At 40.5% G+C, this 16,783-nt stretch overlaps 1 protein-coding gene across 2 annotated transcripts in view; it reads left to right on the top strand.

Annotated features, from left to right (window-relative positions):
- The window catches only part of DLC1 (DLC1 Rho GTPase activating protein), a 342,693-nt gene that overhangs the window by 35,303 nt on the left and 290,607 nt on the right, over positions 1–16,783 (top strand). The window contains exon 1 of one of the 2 annotated variants that reach the window (XM_075258703.1): positions 6,003–6,291. The exons of the other annotated variant lie outside the window; for it this stretch is intronic. The gene's annotated coding sequence lies outside the window, so the exon portion shown is untranslated. Of the gene's footprint in view, positions 1–6,002; positions 6,292–16,783 lie in introns of those variants that run through there. 2 annotated transcript variants of the gene reach the window in all.

The raw sequence follows: 16,783 nt of genomic DNA, 5'->3' as shown, positions 1-16,783 counted from the left end.
AGGTGAGAATAACAAAAGTAATTGTGTGCAAATACTGGTGTTACGGCTGTATTAGATGTACTGCGGTCAGAAACACACAGATTAATACACACTGAATATTGGAGGAACGATCTGAGCAGCGATCACTCCCCGAAATACGGATGCATGGGTTATCGGCAGAAGTGCCCTGACTACCGACAATAGCTATCTATTACCCTGCTAAAACTTTGCGATCAGCTGTTCAACAGCACTAATACACAGGACAGTTATCAGCAATGAGCATTCCTAATTGCCATAATTGCCATGAATATGGCCCATCTAGTAGGGCCTTTAGGATGGGGCCACACATTGTAGAAGAGATAGCCAGGAGTGTATTTAGCAGAGGGGAGAAGTGTAAGGAAGTGTTCACACAGAGAAAAAATCTGCATCAGGAATTGGGAAAATTTTGCTTGACACATTTTTTAACATGATGCAGTTTTTGTTGTGTTTTTCTTTTAGTTTTTTTCTGCGGTTTTTGCCATGGTTCTTTCCAGCACACTGTATGGACCTAGAAATGTTTCTTTAATAAAACGCTAGTGGTTTTTAATGGAGTTTTTGTAAAAACTACGTCAAAAAAGCATGATAATTGTCTTTGGTGGAATCCACCTGAAGATAGGGCATGTTGCTTTTTTTCCTCTAGCTGAAAAAAATCAGCCGGAACTGCTACTGACTCCTATTGAAATGAATGGAAGGCATATTTTGAGGTGCATTCTGCCTCAAAATCAACCTGCAAAAAACTGTGTTTGAACATACCCTAAGGCCGAGTTCAGATTAGGTATTTTGGACCGGAATTTGATGCGGAGGCTGCCTTAGGTTCCAGTCCAAATTACGGGTAGCTACAGTGCACCCGCATCCATTGTGGCACTCTGATCCAGATTAGGTCCAAATGAATGGGACTAGTCGGGAGGAGCGAGTGTCTTCAGGCGAAGGTGAAATCCTGGCCAAAATACCCCGTGTGAACTCACCCTGTGTTTCTTTAGCTCAAAAAACCACAGCAAAATCTGCAACAAAAAAGCAGCTTTTTCCCTCAGCCTTACATAGCATGTGTTGTAAAATATATATCTAATACCCAGTCATTGAAAAATCTAATATCTAGTCATCGAAAAATCCTAAAGACTGGATGAAAGAAATCTGGAATTTCAAGGTAGTAGGAGTTCATAGAAAAATCCAGGTCGGGAGGCATCCATATCTTCATCTTATACATATATTCTTTGAGCAGCAGTCTGCGCGCCTAGACTAAAGTCCATGCTAGCTTGTATTTGTGAATTTTATTCACCACTTATGGCAGAAAACTGGTATAAATTATGAAAAATCTGGCAGGGACTGTGACCCTGTTCACAGCACACCCTTATTAAACCCCCTTTCCAGAAAGGGGCATCAGCAGTGTAAATTCACCATTGGGGCTACATTTTTGCCCTAAGGCTGCTTAAAACATTGTAAGGGTGCATGCACACTACGTAAAGCCGGGCGTGTATGAGAGCCGTACACGCCGGCATTACAGCAGACTGCCGAACACTTCCCATTCACTTCAATGGGAGCGCTCGTAACAGCGGCGTTTACGAGCGCTCCCATTGAAGTGAATGGGAAGTGTTCGGCAGCACTGCTGTAACGCCGGCGTGTACGGCTCTCATACACACCCGGCGTTACATAGTGTGCATGCACCCTAACACAAAGGAGAGTAAGGGAATTATAAATCTCCCCCATTGGACCTAGTGACAAGATATTGATTTCTTTATGCAATTTGCATTAGATTAATTGCACTCTGTGCTGTGTAAATTTCTGGGGGATGGGAGCTATTTCATATACAAACCTTTTATAAGAGCAGCAAAGGTTTTCCCTTACTCTGTGTTGTGCTGTTACTAGAAAGGAATGAATAAACTGACAGGTGGGTATTACCAGTTTGCGGTGTGTCCCTACACAAGAGACCAGCAACCTTCTGCACTCCAGCTGCTGTGAACTACAACTCTCAGCAGGCTCCATTCACTTCTATGGGAGTGCCAAGAAGAACAAAGCAGGTAGGCATGCTGGGAGTGGTAGTTCTGTAACAGCTGGAGTCCCAAAGTTGCCTTCCAATGCCCTACAGAGTCTGACAATATTAGACTGCGTAGGCACACACCCCTTGAGAATAGAAATGGTAATGCCCAGTTGTCATTTTGCAGCAACCCAGTAAAGCAAGGCCAGGATGTTTGGAGTAGTAGTATTGTGGCTCACAGTGGCACTAACCAGTCCCTCCAGTACTCCTCAAAGGCTGGTACAGTGATGAAGGGCCTGTAGTGTGAAAGATGGTGGTTGTAGTATCCCCCAGGGCACATCCAGGCTTTTTGTGGTTGGTGGTGTCCCGATTTGTGAGTGCTACATGCAGATTCAGAAGACAGTGTTGAAGGTTGCAATAACTCATAGTTTTACTTGTAGAAATCAGATGAAACGAAGAGTTTCTTTCTGACTGTGGAGACACAATTCCTAAGAATTTCCTCTTTGGCTGGATGATGATCAGTCTTTTCAAGATAGAAGCAGTGTTCCTCTTAACGGTGTGCAATTCTCTTACATTTTAACAAGAGTTTGCAATTCCAATTGGTGCCTGGTCTGGCTTGATGCTCATAGACTGGTTGTATCTATGAGGTCCATCCAACAATTGTTTCTTTATATACAAGTTCACAAATTGATCAGGGTTATTATCGCCCATTCCCTCACTGGGGCTAACTTGTAGCTCGTAGGGTCTCAACCTTACTAGGTCTCCAGTTCCTACTTTTTCCCCTAACTAGGAAGAAAGAAGACTCACATACTTCCTCCTAACTCAGGAAGGAGAAGACTTTTGGCCTTCTCCCCCTTACTAACTAACTGGTCTAAGTTGAGGGCTGCACCTTCTAAGCCAGGGGTCGGCAACTCCAGACACGCGTGCCAAGAGTGACAGGTAAAGGCATATTTCCATGGCTCACAGCCCCTGTCCCTGAGGGGGTGGCACTTGGACGAACTTGCCCAATGGTTCAGACCCCAGAGTATAATAAGCTGAGGCCCAGGAGAGGTGAGTAAACATAATAAACAATGTTACTCACCCTCCCTAGACTCAGTTGTGTCTCCCTGTTCTATTCGGCACTTCTAACTGATGTCAGAGATCACTGATTGGGCCTCAAGGGTTACATTGATGCATATATTTTAGCTGAACCTGAAATGAAAACATTCATTGTGTCCACTATAGGATACTATACTGTGTGGAAGGGCCATTACGGAACATTATATCATGTGTAGGGGCCACTATTTAACATTATACTGTGTAGAAGGACCACTATAGGACATTATTGAGAAAATTTACCATTTAGTGGTAAAAGTAGGGGTTGGTAAGCATTTAGTTAAAGATGGATTTTTGGGGTGGTTGTTGCACAAATGGTGGCACGATTACTATGTGGGGGAACTGAGATGGAATAGGAATGATGGGAAGTTATAGTGCACAGACAATGTATGAACAAGTCTTCATGGCAGTCCTAACCCAGGTAGAGAAGGAAAGGATAATGTAAATTCTGCTAAGGTGTATGGATGGATCGCACTGACAAATTGTACAGGAGGGCCAAAGTAGTGCAATTGCACCTGATTGCTTTAGTTGGGGCATTTTACTGTATGGAGAGGACACTATGGGGCATTATAATGTGTGGAGGAGACACTATGGGACATTATACTGTGTGGAGGGGCCGCTATGGGACATTATAATGTGTGGAATGGACACTATGGGACATTATATTGTGTGGAGGAGACACTATGGGACATTATACTGTGTGGAGGGGCCGCTATGGGACATTATAATGTGTGGAATGGACACTATGGGACATTATATTGTGTGGAGGAGACACTATGGGACATTATACTGTGTGGAGGGGCCGCTATGGGACATTGTACTATGTGGATTGCCTGCCATTATACCATGTGGAGGAGCCATTGTGGATAGCTGTATCCACGTACATAGTGTGTCACCACTCTAAGCATTCTGCCACATGGTGCTCTTGGACGCATACATTTACCTCTAATTGGGGGCTGCACGTGTACTAATGGGAAAATACCGGTACTTCCCAGGAGAGCGCAGTAAACGCATGCGTCCTGAAGCATCTGTGTTACGGTTTGTGGTATATGACTTTAGTATAGTGGTCATCAACCTTACAATTATTGCCCAACACTCTGAGTACCTCATTGATTTTTTAATTGAAATCATCAAGCCATACAAAAAAGGTTGCCTACCCCTGTTCTAAGTGCTCCACTTAAAGTCAGTTACTTTAATAGAATATACAACAGTGTAAAGTCTAATGAAGTGCCAGCTGCTTCATTTTCCTAATTTTCTCACTGAGATGCTTCAAATTAATGTCTTGAAGGAATCACAGAAGTTTGCCCTCAGGCCTGGTTCACATCTGCATTTGGTATTCCGTTCCGGGAGTCTGTTTGGCGATCCCATAGACTACCACCACACGGAAAACACACGGACTCCATTATGGGGTCCGTGTGGGTCCGTGGGGTCCATCTGTGGGGTCCATGTGGTTTCTTAGCTAACGTGTTTGGTATTCCGTTCGGGGGGGTAAAGGGGTCCCAAGAGGACTCCCCGAACTGAATACCGAATGCAGATATGAAACAGGCCTCACCTGACAGGCCAATTCTAAATGTAAAGAAAATGAGTTTACCTTCATAATGAACCTAAATAATGGCAGGTTCACTTTAAATAAGACTTTCAGAGGAGATTACTAATATTTTAGGAAAATAAACTTGCCCTTTAAATTTCCTTGGATCAGCAGCGACCCAACAAATCCAAACTTGAAAACGAGCTTTGCCAATTCACACATTGAAGAAATAAGTTTATGATATTATCACTCGAGCAGATACCAGATATTGCTACAGTAATTATCGAATCAATCCAGTGGTTATATTCCTGCGTGCCATGTCTTTTTCTTTTGCTTACATCTGAACATCTAAGCAGCCTGTCTGGATTTAATCAAAACCAAATGAGGATCCAAGTTCTCAGCCTAGACCAGAGCAGTCAGAAGGAAGTCATTGTACGGAGACAGAAGGGTGAAAAAAATAATGGTTGACAGTTCTACAAAGCCAGAAGACAGAGGGGCTATCCTGCAAACTTGGTGCACATATTACATGACTGGGGCGATGTCAGCACAATTCACATGGGACCATTAGGAAGACATTGGCCAGAGTTAGTGTGTTTCCAGGGCGGTACAACTTAGACCGAGAGGTAAAGCTATATGTCAATAATATGTTAAATAACTTCTCTTATGATGTATTGTTTATATGACTTTGTGTCTACGTCAGTGAGGTATGTAGCAGAGCTGAGTTTGGTAATGTAGCAGTGATGATTTTTTTTTTTTTTCAATTGGCACATTGCAATATTTCTGGTATTACATAGGACTGCTGGTATTACATAGGACTGATACATCTGTATGTATGTGGAGAGAAAGATCAAGTATAGATAATTGGATAGTTAGGAAATAGGTACATATATGGATGGATGAATGGATTGTTAGATAGATAGATAGATAGATAGATAGATAGATAGATAGATAGATAGATAGATATGAAATAGATACAGATATGAATTGATAGATAGATAGATAGATAGATAGATAGATAGATAGATAGATAGATAGATAATATTGCTACAAAGTGAAAAAAAGTAGAATAAATTTCAGACACAAAATAGATATACATATGGATAGATAGATAGATAGATAGATAGATAGATAGATAGATAGTGAATATTGCTACAAAGTTCAGTTGCATTCTCATCACACTAGGTCATTGTGTTATATATCTGTTTAATAGAGCAGTGGACTGCAGAAAGACTAGGGAATATTTTTTTTTTTCTCTTGAAGCTGTGTCAGACTCGTAGGCGTAAGCACCACAGTCTCCTAAATCAAACCTCTGGACTCAGCAGAGAAGATTTTTCCTCTTCTTATTTTCTTTTTGCAGATTCCATTTTTAGTTTCTAGTTTTTCCGTCTTACTCCGTTCTTTTAGTACATGCATACTTCTTCAAGGCAGGAAATACTTTCCTTGTAATCCAGGCCTGCTTCTTGAGGGGCCCTTTTACAAAACACCTTTCTGATTTTAGAAGACAGAAGTTATTGGAGGGGAAACTGTTTTACAGATTTTTTACATGATTTCGCGTCTCTGCCAACTAGAAAAGCTGTTTACAGCATGAGAAGGGATCTGCTTGCAACATAACAGCAATCTGGGGCTACAGCATGGACTGTACATATCAACAGCTGGTTAATACCTGGTGAAGGAATAGGTAAGACTGATGCCTATAGTACGTCTTCCAGAAGTTCTCTTATCATTGTGTGTTGCTGCAGCAAGTAAAATATAGAATGACAAGTAACATACAAGAAAAAATTCTTTATTATTATTTTAAAATGTTGCGGAGCAACAAGGGTTAATGATTAATTGTCACATAAAGGGTGAGATAGATAGATAGATAGATAGATAGATAGATAGATAGATAGATAGATACCTCTAATACATAATATTGTAGTAATAGAAATAACACTATTTATGTAGCAGCAGACAAATATTGAATATTGAATAAATGCATCTACCTACTAGCATTAAATTAAGAGGTCACTGGCCATGAGAGCTTACAATCTAATGTTATTCAGTTAGGCAGTAACTACACTATAATATATAACTTGCAGTTTATCTATGACTGTATTAGACAATATTATTTTGCTATGTGTGTTACATGTGTCTTTTCATTTAATTGATGGAGTGTGACATGGACATGGGTATTGCTTCCTCTCGAAATAAAGTAAAAATACTCTTTGTTCTGGCAAAAAGTTTACATTACATTGGAAAATTGTATGCACGGACAAGACTTTAGATCAGTATTACTGTTAGTATTACTTTTATTATAGTTCTGTTACCTATATATCATTTGAGCTGCTAGGTGCGGAGGTGCTGTGACTATATATACATGTGTATACTACATCCTCCTGTCACTTACATCCATGCCTCTCCACACTGATGCATTTCTACTTCCCCTGTTTCATAAACATAAACTTCAAAGATATTACAGGGGTTGACTAGTTTAGAAAAGTAACCTACTAAATAATCCTGAGTTTACAGAGAAATATCAGGTCTCAGTCACAGCAAAGTGGCTAAACAAGAGCATCTTACACGTTTAAGGATCTGGCACATGCATGCCTCACTTAGACATTCAATTCCTTTGGATGGATTTATGTATCATTTCTCCTGTAGCAATGCTGGAAGGTAATTAACCCCTTAATGCTCTGCGCTACACTATTAAATCACAATAGTACGGGACATCACATCGGTTGAAGAATTCCACTGCAAGAAGACAGTCAAGCAGCAGGACCAAACCACATCGGGAGGACACCGAAGCACCGGGGAGAGGTGAGTATATTTATAAAAATGTACAGTATTTTCACCTCCTCAGCCTAATTAAAAAATAAGAATTTAGCCTGGACAACGTCTCTAATGCCAAAAAACTAGATTGTGACATATTGGACATGGTTATGACTAAAGAATTATGGGTCTGAAGCGTAAACCGCTACTCCCTGGGGTGTCTTGCATGTATTCTAAGGAGCAGATTTATTAAAATGGCCTAAAAGCAAAACTGACTTAGTTGCCCATAGCAACCAATCACAATGCAGTTTTCATGTTTCAGGAGCAGAATACAAAATGAAAGCTGCTCTATGATTGGTTGCTGTGGGCTACTAAGTCCGTTTTGGTTTTAGATTGGTTTAATAAATCTGACCTATATGTTTGTGCTATGGTTTACTATTAAAATGATAGACCTGTGCTGGATCGCTGTGTTTAAAGGGTTAAACAAGTGCTAGCCAAGTTTCCCAAGAGATTACTGCTGATCCTTGTGGTTTCCAGTAGTGGGACACTGAGGAACAACTTATAACTGGAGGAATCTTCTAACGTTACCAGATGGTTCAATGCGCCCCTTTTAAGTAAATGAGACATAATAACATAAAAAACATAATAAAATACATATTTTTAACTGCAAAAATGCATATTGTATATTGAAACTTGACATCTATTGACCAAAATGTAATGTCCTTCAATGTCATCTAATAAACTGGGCATTTTTATGACTAAGTAATGTGTATAAAAGATCATTGATACAATGTATACTGCTACTATACTTAATTTATAAGTCGCTGGTGTATATTCCATAGCCCTCGAAGTGAAGAATACATTTGAGAACTCTCAAGGGTTCTCAGACTCTTTGTGGATGAGTTATATGAATCAATGATGTAGTCGTTCACTGTAGTATACATTCTCCTTAACTCAGGCTCTCAGCACAGATCTTCAGCAATAAACAGGGTGATAAAGTATTCTCACCTTGACAAAAATTTACATTCCTGTATGTCGTCCATACAATTATCAGAGGTGTTTCCATCTTAATGATAGTACTGGGCACCAGCTTGTGGATAGACGCTCAGTTAACAGTCATACAGATTGGAAAATCCTAAAATGATATCAGTTTAGCACTTAATAAAACTGCAATAAAGATTTCAATGATAAAGTAAATCTATCGCCTGGAGAGATTCATTTACCTCAGGGAGTTCTTTTAACTCAGAGGATCTGATAGAGGCTCTTAAAAAGGCCCTTGCAGACGACCATGTGCTTGGTCAGTTTGCTATCTGGGTTTTCCCTGGATAGCACACTGACCTATTCATTTTTGTGGGCTCGTACACCTGACCGTGAATTACATGGTCCCGTGTGCAGGCCAACAGTCAAGGCCACAAAATACGGAGCTGGTCCTATTCTTGTATGATCTTGTGGCCGTGCTTATGCGGCTCCTATTCATCATGGCGTTCTATCACGGCTGATGGCTTGTACATAGTTGTGTGCAACCCGCCTAAAAAATACGCAAAATTAGAGGAAACCCAGCACTGTAAAGATTTGGACATGTCAAATGATAACTCAGAGAATTTGATCGACTGCTAAAATGAAGAGGCAGAAACGCAGTGCTGAGAGATTCTGTACCTTTGCATTAGTAGCAGTGAAGTCTGAGCACCCAAAAACCACTGATCAAAACCTTTGACATATCACTAGGGCAAGTCAAAAGTTTTTAGTTTTTTTTTAAATCAGATTTATAGGGCCATAATAAGGCTCCAGTGTTTGTCTTGTGATAATGCCTTCTAATGTCGATCATACTTTAGGCAAAGTCATACTAGTATACACAAGAATAATATGCTACATAAAGGTAGTTGCTAGTATGTTACATTATGACATTGTGATAGATAAACATGCTCATTCTTCAGGTGGATTGTGCCTCGCGAATCCGCCTGAAGACACTCCCGACTAGCTCATTCATTTGGGCCTAATCCAGATCGCAGTACCATGACTGGATGCCGTTGCACTGCACCGGCATCCAGTCGCGGCTGCCCCGTATTTTGGACTTGAACCTGAGGCGACCTCGGCGTCAAATTCCGATCCAATATACTCCGTCTGAACTCAGCCTAAGTGTCTGCAATGTAGATCAACCTCTTTAAAATAAATATGCACATTAGACCAATCTGAACCCATGCAAGTGTGTGGGGTAGTTGGAGGGGGCTAAGTGTGTAATAATCCAATGTAAAAAATACTATACTGCTGAAACATTATAAAGAAAGACTATTGTGGCAGTGCAACAGTTAATTGTGTACAATGCTGTGTACAGAATAGGATGAAACATTCTGCTCATCTTTAGACTTTGTGGAGCTGGAATGTTTGTTAATTACTCAGCAGCCAATCCCTCCCTGGCGACAAGAAAGATGATGAAATCCTTTAATTGTCTCCATGTTTCAGGGTTTCTTGTAATATTCAGTAACGGACTCTCAAGCTGTACCTTCCTGTGCAGTCTTGTCTGGCACTATTACTACCGTTTCAGGGTTAAGTTTATAATATGTTGCTAGATGAGCACAAATTACTTAAAGGGGTATCCTTGTTATGCCAGAAGGTCACATTGGTGGAGGTCCAGGAACTAAGACCACCATTAAGTAATATACTAAATTCATACTTTCTGTTATTCATTTTCAGAACTGAGTAAGTGCTACATATGATTCCAAAGCCCTGTGCTGATGAGGACTGGATTCTATTAATTTACTACTTTGCTGGACAGATTCTATTACCATAATCCGTTTTTCCCAAAATACAGCCCAAACGCAAATCATCACTTCAAGTCTTTATTGCCTCCGCTTCACTCAGTAGTTGATGACTACTCTGTTAGTGATATTGTCCATACATCTAATGGAATCAATGACCTACATTTATTAAGAGTGCATTTCATACCCCAGCGAATTAATTTGTATCCATGTCCATAAAGAGATTTTCCAGCCCCAACGGCCATAACGGCCTATCCACTAGATCATCAGTATGTGACCTGTGAATGTCTCACACTTAGAGTCTGCACCGATCACACTTACAATCTGCACTGATCACACTTAGAGTCTGCACCGATCACACTTATAATCTGGACCGATCACACTTAGAGTCTGCACTACAGATGAGCGAACGGCATTCGATCGAATTGATATTCGATCGAATATTATCAGGCCGTTCGAGGTATTCGATTACAATTGAATACCACGAGGCAAACACACTAAAAATTTGATTCCCCTCCCACCTTCCCTGGCGCTTTTTTTACACCAATAACTGCACAGGGGAGGTGGGACAGGAACAACGACAACGGAGGCATCGAAAGTAATTGTCTAGCTAAATCAGGTGACCTCCAATTTATACGAATAATGGATTTAATATCCGAGTCAAATGAGACTGTGAACTATGTGACTGTGAGACAGGGATAGATGTACTGGCAGGGTTAGCTAGGGATTACCTTTATTTAGGTGGGAATGTTACTCACACAGCTCTTTGGGACTCTATCTGGTCAGGATCCCTATCAGCTTGCGGTATGCAGGAGCTGACTTTTTCCCATAGTAATGCATTGACCAGCGTTGATTGGCCGAATGCCATACAGAGTACAGTATATGGCCAATCAACGCTGGTTCTGCTTCGGAGGCAGAGTCTAAGATCGGTCCACAGCAGTCTCCATTCTGGTCCAATCTCAGATGTAGCAGTGTTGAGCACACAGCTCTGCTACACTGGAGATGTAGCAGGCTGGCCATGCACTGAGCTCTGCTACACCCGAGATGTAGCAGAGCTGAGTGTGCATTCAGCTCTACTACATCCAGAGATGTAGCAGAGCTGAGTGTGCGCTGAGCTCTACTACATCCAGAGATGTAGTAGTGTATGTGTACTGTATATTACTGTGGGTACTGTATATATTGTTTATGTGGGTTCTATATGGCGGTATCATTTGGCACAGATGTATTATTTTGTATAGCAGTATAATTTTGGCTTTGTATTGGCTGAATTGAGATTTATTTGGACACGATAGTAGTATTGGATTATGTAATGGATGAATGACTTGGATATCATATGACAGTATTGTCAGTTACCATAAAAGCTTTGGCCACAAAACTATCAAGCTATGTCCTACCTCTGAAATGTTATAAGGTAGTTAGGTGACTGATGGGCAGTGTCATCTGTCAGAAAAATACAGACTGTCAGGGTATGGCATTGTGCAGTTATACATATCATATGGGTTGGTCTACAATAACAGAATATTACTCTTCATGCTGGACAATATCTTTTATAGTCTGGTCACAAACATAATAAAATAAAAGGTCAAACCCTGCTGTTTGTTCATTTCATAGCAGCTGGAGAAAGATAAAGCAGCCCAGTACTTGACTCTGTACTTTCTCTGATTGTTAACATCAATAAAATGTGTATCTTGCATTCAGCTGTTGGATTGATTCCCTGTGTGTATTGTGAACCTTTCCAAAGATCACTAGAATCCCTTCATTATTTCTGGTTGCCTTCTGCGTAAATAAAGATTTTGCGAACCTCTAACATTTGTTATCCAATTTTTCCTGCATGAAAGAAAGAAACCAATATGTGATCCAGAACTTTCTTCCAAGGAAAATAGCTTTAGTAGTATATTTTTTTTTATTTCTATTTGCTAAAGTACTGTACATGCAAAAAAAAATCTATCATATGTTTGACAATCTTGGAGATGAATTCTGATGTCTAATTGACACTGCGCCCATTATTGTTGTAATGATGCTCTTTCTCCGTCCACACGTCGTTTATATTACTTTGACGTATTTGCAAGGTGTGTGATGTATAATGCGGTGTTACAAGTTAAGATAGAAAACAATACATTACATGGGGCTGATAATATTTTTTCAAGTCTGAAAATTCCATTTTGGGTAAATACTTCAATCCAAAATTTTACTTTGCTACCAGAATGTAAAATTCTAGGTGTTATTGATCCCTTCTTCTAGATGATATTTTTCAATATCCAAAAGAACCCCAAACTTACTTACCTGGTACCCTAAATGTCCACAACAGACCTGTATTCAGATCCTTGTTCAGATTCAATATTTAAGGAATAAAATAATGCTTTAGTAAGGAGTACCTGCTAATGTACTTTTTTTTTTTTGAAATAGACCATAACACATAGAAGAGGCAAAAATGAAAACTTATGTGTGGGTATACAATCATGTCCAACAGTACAAAACTACCACACAATTTATTAATAAAACATAATAAATTTTATTAATACCTACTAAAACAGTAGAATCACATGACATATATGAAAGACAATTACATAATACAGTTTTGTTGCTATAAGCAAATGGGGGTAGACAAAACTACATAGTACCAACTAGCCAGTAGTAGGTAGAAAACAGATGGCCAATAGCAGTTACATGAAATAGGAATGGTCCTGGATAAGAACAACAATATATAATAATATATGGTGCAAGATGCACCTAACCATTAACAGTAGTGTGACAAAGCCAGGAACCCAGTATCTCTCCTAGGTGGTATAACAATACAGTGTTGCCATCTTACCTACCAACAAGAAGGAGAACGCCCAACGCGCGTTTCACCTGCGCACAGGCAGGCTTCGTCAGGGGACCAAGCCTGACGAAGCCTGCCTGTGTGCAGGTGAAACGCCGTCGGGCGTTTTCCTTCGTATTGAATCATTTCAAATAGTAATTTTATTTTTACATGGTTTACCAAATAAAACTCTGACTAATCTACGTAGAATGTTTTTGAAAATATTTTATTTTAGTTTGGTAGCTTTTACTTATACAGTAGGTAAAATTTCCTGTAAGATTTAAAAATTGACTCAAAAATGACCTGAAAAACATCTGAAATATTCCATGTGTTATTTGACTGTAGTAAATTTCCAGCCAAGCATGTGACGGCAGTATGGTGGCCCAGGACTGTTTATGCTTGTAGTTTGTTCTTGTTTCCGTGGCATATGATCTAACAGAAGCTTGTTTCCAAAATTATAATGTTGAACATATGTTTATTACAGTTCTCTCCATATGATGTGTTTCTATGGCAGGTTTTGAAATGTATAAAGGGTTGTTTTGGGTGGGGATGTCAATATTCTCTTAGTATTAATTGACTATATTAAAATAGGCTGGTAAATCTGTTTCCTGGGCCAAACCAAATGGAATGAATGGTTCCTCTCAAAATACAAAAATGTATGAATCCAGTAAAAGGAAACGGAAAGAATTATTGGTCCAACCAATAATTTGACAAGCCAGTTACTTTGATATTGCACATTCCCTGTAAAGGAAAAGGGCATTTTTGGGATACCTATGACCTGTTTTATAGAGAGCAGACAACATGTTCTTTTTTGCAGAGTATGGGCCAAGTTGTGATGGCAGGTTTGGCCAAGCCCTATAAGTTTGCAGTTTGTACACATAAGACCCGAGTACCCCTAAAACATGCTTGAGAAGAGCACCCAAGCACAAAGTAGGTTTTGAATCTGCACACATAGAATGATAAAGGACTGCCAACCAATATACACAGAACACCAGAGTATCCCAATCGTCAAACACAAGGCACCTCTTTCCCCAAATATACAAAGACAGGACCCCATGAGCAGACACACATACTGAGCTTGCTCCCTACTCAGAGATATAACTAGAACCTTCTGGGTACAAATGAAAAACAGGTAATGGAGCCCCCACTTACCATGTGCTGCTTTTAATGCTGGTGTCTTCTTATGTTGTGGAGAATCCTTTGGTTCTTCTGAGACTTCAAGGCCTAGTAGTTACTTTTGCCCACCTAAAGCACCGCCCCTGTACCTAATGGCTCATTGTTGCTCATCGGTCCCATTCTTGATAGAGTGCCAAAAATATATTTTTTAAAACATTAGTCTCATTTGGACCAACATGTGCACATGCCTAGCATAAATTGCCAGGGTATCCAGGAATCAAAAAGAGATATACTCTGTATAAGGGTGCCATGCCTATGCTATGGAGCCCTTGGAGAGGGAGCTTTGTGACAACCTTTGCTAGTGGGTGATAATTATGTGTGAATAGGCTTCACGGTGGCTCAGTGGTTAGCACTGCATCCTTGCAGCGCTGGCGTACTGGGTTTGAATCCTGCCTAGGGAAACATCTGGAAGGAGTTTGTATGTTCTCCCTGTGTTTGCGTGGGTTTTCTCTCACACAAAGACATACTGAAAGGGGAAAAAAACAATAATTACACGTGAATGACTCCCCTCTGCAAGGAAACTACATTAATACCAATATTGTGGGTTAACGGTCCCAAGTAATCTGGGTGTTATTGGAAAACAAATGCAACCTTCTGTGATGGGGGGAAACCCAGCACCATAACAGTGGTTCATTGTGGTCAGCGCTATGGGGTCTCCTCCATTCTAGCTTTGCATTCAGATTCATAAATCAATTATTTTGCAGATTACAAGTTCATATGTACAAACCATTTTTTGAGATAAACCCAACTTTGTAGCATTTATTAATGGATTAAGAGCTGGAACACCAGGATGCAGATAGCAGAGATTAGCTGCTCTCCTTCCCTCAGGCATGTGATACTGTGCCTGGATGGACAGTCTATTTACATGAACTAAAATGACCCTGAACAAATAGCAATGTGATGATGTGAAGCAGTAGTACTCAATGAGAAAATATGTATCAGTTTTATAGGTGTGAGTCAAGGGAGTCGGCTGTCATTTTACTGTGTTCTGAATATTGTGCAATGTGTGTCCCATATTGTATGGTTTCTTGCCATGTAGCTTGGATGCTTCTGTGGGATACGCTCAGAAGACTAGTAGTACAGCTGCAGGTCGCAGAAGATTCACATGCTTAACATCTGTGGAATCACTTGGTAGAGAAGTCATTTAAAAGTGTTTTATGTGACTTTTGAGGGAACTATATTATTAAAATCTATAACTGTTCACAAAGACATCATGTTGCTGGCTAATAGTAACTTGTAGAGTGAAAGCATGTGCAGCAATTTCACAAATTTGTATAAAACATTACTATGTCAAATAGCTCTATAGATCTCCCCATTTCCCTGATAAACTACTAAGGCTAGGTTCACACTCGCATTCGGGTTTCCGTCCTTTGGGTCCACTTGGGGAACTGAAAAATGGAAACCCTATCTACTTAAAATGTGTTCATGTCTATGGAGGAGAAGGAGAAGATAAATTGAGTAAGTGAGAAGCAGAAAGGAACAAACACAAATGTCCTTTTGCAAATAACTAAGGGTCAGTTCACACGTGAGCAAAGGGGAGGTTTTTGACAGCGGATTTTGCTTCAAAAACCACCCCTTTACAATGGTGGTCTATGCAGACCGCCGCGTGGTCTATGGTGATCTATGGACTGCGGCTTCCGCCTAGTGGCAGCACCCTCCTGTGTAGGCTCATTCATTTTCCCTACGGAGGGGAAAGCCACGACCGCAATGGTCGTGGCAGGCAGCTTTTGACCAGATCTCTCTTTGATCTCTCTGTGTCAAAACCCGCGTGGGCCCCCAACGTGTGAACTAGCCCTAACAGTAAGTTCTATCTCACTGGAGCTTTTTACACATCAATACTTTCTGCAGTGTAAATATGTACTAGAAATCTGCTAAAACATAGTGTTATCTGTAGCTGTTTCTCTGTCACTCAACTTCTATTTCTCGTGTCTTCTTTCTCCATAGACTTCTATCTAGGTCACAGCAGATTCTACCTGCTCAGGAGGCTGAGGGCCTTTGGAGTCCAGGGGCACTTTTTAGGGCCTTTTTCAACTCTGTGGTAGTATCAGCCATCTTGTTCGGGGTGGCCTGCTGGGGGAGTAGCATATCAACCAGAGATAGGAATAGACATTACAGACTTATTACAAGGGCCAGCTCTGTCTTGGGAAGCCCCCTGGACCCAGTACAGGTGGTGGGTGACAGAAGGATCCTGTTCATGGTGAGCTCCATGCTGGAAAACATCTGCCATCTCATGTATGAGACTGTGACAGCACTGGGCAGTACTGTCAGTGATCGACTGCTTCACCCCAAGTGTGAGAAGGAGCATTATTGGAGATCCTTCCTCCCAACCGCGGTCAGGTTGCATAATCAACATCGGGCTAAGTGGAGATCACTCTGCACAGAGAACTAAATGATTCTGAAGTCTTCTTTTCTTTTCTTCCTAGTTGCTATGACTCCTAGTATCTTTTTTATCTGCTATGAGCTTGGCTTTTACATGTTCTTTCTTGTAATGTATTGCTGTATTATCTACGCTACTGTAAAATACTGATTTTACCCATGGTGGGACTATTAAAGGATTATCTTATCTTATCTTAACCTAATCTTTCTGTGAGCTTCAACCCAATGGCAGTGAATTGAGCCATTTAGGAGCGATGAGAAATCAGGAAAAAAGAACAGATAAAGCAGGGTTCACACTAGCGTCGGTGTCCGAC

The sequence above is a fragment of the Leptodactylus fuscus genome, chromosome 1 (genome assembly GCF_031893055.1).
Source record: "Leptodactylus fuscus isolate aLepFus1 chromosome 1, aLepFus1.hap2, whole genome shotgun sequence".
Taxonomy (NCBI): Eukaryota; Metazoa; Chordata; class Amphibia; order Anura; family Leptodactylidae; genus Leptodactylus; species Leptodactylus fuscus.
Note: the sequence above shows the minus strand (reverse complement) of the source record. Positions and strands in the feature narration are given on the sequence as shown.